The sequence below is a fragment of the Austrofundulus limnaeus genome, unplaced genomic scaffold, assembly GCF_001266775.1.
Source record: "Austrofundulus limnaeus strain Quisiro unplaced genomic scaffold, Austrofundulus_limnaeus-1.0 Scaffold27, whole genome shotgun sequence".
NCBI lineage: Eukaryota > Metazoa > Chordata > Actinopteri > Cyprinodontiformes > Rivulidae > Austrofundulus > Austrofundulus limnaeus.
The window spans coordinates 1,262,406-1,268,068 of record NW_013952429.1 but is presented as its reverse complement, the minus strand read 5'-3'; positions in this window follow the sequence as shown (position 1 = coordinate 1,268,068).

Genomic DNA, 5,663 nt, shown 5'->3' with positions numbered 1-5,663 from the left:
CAGTAATGCAGTACAATTATATTTAAAAATATGTGTTTCCAATACATTATTGTGTTTACAAGGTAGTAACCTAGTCTGAAATGTTTAATATAGCACTTTAGACATAATATGTACATGCAAAGGTTTGGCTCACTAGTTAGCAAGTAATCTGACAGTTTTGTCTCTTTCTTATCCTTAATGAATGCATAATAAGCACTTTAAAGTGATTTAAAAAGGTTGTCTGACCTATCTGTAAACTATTCATAAGCCATGTATAAGGGGAGCCTTATTGTAAAGTGGTACCAAAAAAAAGACTTAACAGACAAAAGAAGGAAACTTTAACATTAGACGCGACATCAGAACAAATCTGGCTAATCTGTTGTTTATCCATTTGTTTCTAGATTAATTGAATGAATACAGATGAAGGAATCGATAAGTAGCGACCCTTAAAGGAACGCACATCGTAAAAATTTGAAACAAAGATCGTACTCGAACAGTTAGTGCTCAGGGTCTATGTTGTTGATGACTCTCAGCTACCAAACTTTAGCTCAAAACCTGCCAAAGAGTTACAGCTTTTTGAAAAACGTTTTCTAAGACCGATGAACTGGACTAAACACACTGATTCYGGTAACTCCCAAAGTTAATCAGTAGACGTGCGAGAGGCGTGAGACGCAAACACACAGACACGAGCAGTTACAGGATCACCTGGTGGCAGGCAGTAACATTTTTTTTTGTACTAGCAAACTTCATTGTAAGGAGGAAATAAGTCTCCCAAAGCCAAGTGAAAAATGGACTCATCAGGTCACAGAAATGGTGTCCATCTGAGACGAAGCGCGCAGACAGCTCTGCTGGTTCTGAGCTCAGCTGACAAATGGTTTCCTTCTTGCGTAATATGATTTTAGGTTACATTTCTAGATGCAGCATGGGTGTGTGCTGAATGTCAATGGCTTTTCAAGGTATTCCTGAGCTCATGTGGCTGTATTGATTACTGTGGCAGGTTTTTTTTTTTACTCATGCAGTGCCTCCTGAGGCCTTTGAAGGCCTCCCACATTTAACTATGGTTTCTGGCCTTAGCTTTTATGAAATAAGATATCACAGAATTATTTTCAGAATCCTTGCACCATGTTATATTCCTATATTCTTTGCTACTTTGCTTGAGTTTCATTTTGTGGGATTATTGAGCTTCAGTTTACTAATTTGTCCATAGTTTTCTAACATTTGTGAAGCTAAGACTTCAGTAAATGAGGGTGTTATTACACAGGAAATGTGCAAACTTTATGAAAATGCATCTACATTTTTTTAGCCTTTGGTCCAAATTAGATTTAGTCTCTTCGCACTGACCCAAAAATCAGACTGTGTTTATAAAAATTTGAGGCTTTAGTGAACATTTGTTTTTCAAATATCAACGAAAAAGCTGAATCCTTCAGGATGGTGTTCAGCAACAAATACTATAATAATAAGTTCATTTAAAAAATCCAACCAATCCAGGAAGCGCAGATTTGAACAAACCTTTATCCACTATATTTCTCACACTTGACTAATTGGACTGATTTAGATGAATCGACTGTTTATCTAAGCTGAAGTCTCGTGTGTGTCGCTGCATTCAAAAATGTCTGAATCACCACAGCTGTTAGCGCTCAGCAGCTGCTTTGTTCCCTCTGCTGTCCAATAATCCAGACCACATGAATTGTCCTTGTGATGATTTCAGGTCATGTAATTGATCAACAGAGGTGGAAATAATTGCCACGATAACGACATTGTGAACAGTACTGCTTCATTTTGGCGCATTTTTAAAACAATAGCCTCAAGGATTTTTTTGTTGTTTTGCTATCTGCTTTATTTTATCTGAATTAGGGAGAGGTTAACTGTGGGGTTCTGCGATGGCAACCGCTTCATGATAACATCAAAAACAGCTCAATTCTGTTCGGACCAAATGTTTTTATGAGAGTGATTGACTTAAATTGCAAGTGAGGGTTTTGTTTACACTTCAGCTGTCATTTTGCACCGTTTACAAGAGAAAGACGTATGCTGTGGTCACGCTGGAGAGAAACAGGGACGAGAAATACAAGAGATTGACAGAAAAGCTTTCATAGTGCAAAACAGAGACAAACCCACTGCTTTTTTTTATTATGCATACATTTTCCTGGTGCTTTGTGAGGCAGCCTAGTGTTGAGATAAGGGATAACAAAGACACCGGCTTTAATAAGCCCATCAAAATGAAGAGTTGTGGTGCTCCACGGGGGAAAACGGGTCTAGACAACAGTATCTAAAGCATCATTGTGGAGAAGCTGCAGCTCTTTTTATCACTTTACTTCTGCTCCCTCTGGCAGCTCCTTAGAAGTTAGCCCCAAATGTTGCATGTAAAAAAAAAGATTAATGAGAAACTTGGCTCATGACAAAGGCAGCAAGGGGACGAGATCTCAGTTGAAAAACGGGAGACCTTCCCTGATATACATGAGCTCAGTGTGCACTTTTAAACCAAAATGAAAACACGTTTGATCTTTCCTCGTGCGTGCGAGCGTTTCTGAAACAGAAAATGAGCAAAAATCCTTCGCTCTGTCACAGTGTCCGGCTCCTGCCAGTGAAGCAGCTCCGGGATTTGTCTCTCGACGGCATCGCGGATTAGAGTGTTGGCTGGATTGTTTTTAGCCCGGAGGGGTAAAGACCGGTTTGTTTCGCACAGATCTAAACTGAGCTTTCATCGAATCACAAGATCTGACGTAGTCGTCTAATTCTGGTGCGCGTCTTTGTTGAAGCGTGACTTAGACGAGGTGTGACAGCTGGCACGGCCCTCTTGCACAAAAAAATAAAATAAAAAACCCCGACAGGCTCACTGTACTCTGCTCACTCATTAACATAATGCAGCTCAGGGAGAGCTTGTGACAGCCAGGGAAGTCAGAACTCACTCTTCTGGGTTGTGGAGTTTGAGGTGAGGTGAGACAGCAGGTGATGACTTTCAAAGGGTGATGATGTTTTTGCTCATGATGTCTATAGGGGCATGTTTATTGTGTTAGCAAAATATCTCATGAACGCTAGTTAAATTTTAATGAAACTTTCAGAAAGTCATCATTGGCTGTGCCTCTAAAGATGATGGCAATTCAAGATGGCCGCCATAGCCAACTGAGAAGACACAACAATGGTTCTCACTCTAATAATTTTACAGATATTTTGCTAAAACTGTAACGATTGTTTATTAGTAAAATTTATGACAGCTACTTTTGGACTTCTGGTTTTTCCTGCTTTTATTTGCTTCCAACTTTGGCATTACCTGTTGTCATTGACCATCTTTGTTGGCAAAATGTTTCATGAAACAATGAACAGATTTTAACAAAACTCCTACGATAATTATTGGATGTGCATCTACAACCTTTGGAGCCACCCCATTTCAAGATGGCAAACGATCAGTATCACCAAGCATGAAAATGGTTATAACTCAATAGAAGTTTAGCTAAAATTTGGTCCTCATCGTGCACATAGAGCTCTAATATGGCAATGAGTGATGCATTCCTTTAACTCATTTTAAAGGGGCAATATCAAGTAAAATCATTTTTTAATCTTTATGTCATATAACATTATCTCCTTATCAAAAACAAACTCAGAGTCTTGCTTTGACTCATTCATGCATGTTTGAGAAATCCTGTAGTGTCCTGAGGCAGCCATGCACGAGAACAAAAATGGCTGGTTGGCCCTAGAACCACCTTTTAAGGATCAACTCCTCCTCTGGGCTGTGTCTCCAAGCCGAGCTTCCGCATCATAGCACACACCTTTCCCGTGACTCCTGCAGGCAACAACTAGCAAACAACTGTTGAAACCGTGTCTGCTGAGCTCGTAATCCTCACTACTTCTCAGTCCAGTCATTTTCAGATTAAAAAATGTCTCTAAGGAAATGGATTTTCAGATGCAAAGGAGACTATACCCTGTCCTGCTGCATCTCAGTAATCCAGGTAGAAAAAAATCACAAAGAAACAATAAGTAGGTCCTCTGGATGGATTTGTCTTTAGTGAAACGTTTCGTCTCTCCTCCAAGAGACTTCTTCAGTCTGACGAGTTTCAGGTGAACTCAGCCTTATTAGCACTGCCTCCACATGGACAAACAGGTTAGTCACATACAAAAGAGAGCCATCGCCTAACAATAGGCTTGATTGGCTCTATTGTTCATAGAGGGTCATGTGCCCCATCACCTGACTTATTGGTTTGGATGCTGTGGCTCTTGGGTGTTGTGTCATGTGTATGTAGTGAATGCAAGCGGGGCTCAAAGTCCTCTTGTTTTTGTTTTTTCCCTCTTTGTGTTGGTATTGTTGGGGCCCTGATTCACCCCTTTTGCTCACAGGGGACGGAGTCATACTTGCAATAACAGCGTTGTAGGAGGAGGACAACTGGACACGCAGGCCTCCACCTCTGTTTAATGGATGATTTTTCTTCACAAAGATGGCTTCTTTTACTCCTCTCTCAAACCAACCTTCCTCTCTATCAAGGATGAGAGCATCTTCATCCCTGAAAGAGTGACTGCTGACCTGTAGATGAGTGTAAACTGCAGAGTCCTGACCCGATGATGTAGCTCGTCTGTGCTGGCTCATTCTTTTGAACAGTGGCTGTTTTGTTTCCCCGATGTATGACTGATCACAGTCCTCCTGACTCTTAACAGCATACATAATATCAATCTGTCTGTGCCGGGAAACTGGATCTTTGGGGTGAACTAATCTTTGTCGCAAAGTGTTTTGGGGTTTGAAAGCCACTGGGATGTCATGTTTAGAGAATAAACGTCTCAGTTTCTCTGAAACTCCCGCCACCCATGGAATGACGACTGGTTTGGGTCTGGGTTTAGGGTCTTCATTTTYABCTGGTTGTTGGCTGGAATCCTGTTTGGGTTTCTTGTCTGCTTTCAGAAAAGCCCAGTTAGGATAAGCTCATAATTGGGCTTTTGTGTGAGCCACTTTACACATGATAGCTTTCTGAATAAAAGTTATTAGTGGACTGATAAGATTATCACTCAGAAGTACACAAACACCGTTGTCGTCTGCCCAGGTAAGCTGAAAAACAACTTGCAATGTTTTGTTTGGTTGTTTGGTCTATTTGTAACTTATATTATGATCATTGTGTGTGCGAATGTGACGATGATGTGAAATACAGTATCTTACTTGCTCCGGTTCTTCAGAAAATGTCCATTGTGGGATCATTGAAGTAAGGTTCATATGTATCCTGAGCTGCCATTTTCCAAAAACGATACTAACGTTGCTGTTTTGTTTATTATTATTACAACCAAATACACTGCTCCTAAGACAGCTTGTAAATGACATGAAGAGTTGTTGTGATGACATGCTGAAATGTCATCACAACAATTCTCACAAGGTGTTTAGAAACGGCTATGATGTGAAGTCAAATTAATTTTTGATTTATACGTATAAACAGTGTTTTCATAACAACTGAAGGTGATCTACTTGATTTTGGTATAAAATTTAACTATTTGCCTGAGAAACACATAATACTGGCCCTTTAAGAGATGATTACAGAGGACAAGCTAAGGGTGTGGCAGCCAGAAAAAGAGACAGACTAGCAACATGCCGGATCATGAGGGAGCCTCGCTGACAGTGGATGAAGGAGTCAGCTTTGTAGACACATGTATCTCTGAGTTAATAAGCAACAAGGCCTCCAAGGGGTGTGTTGTTGTTGTGTCGTGATGCTGCA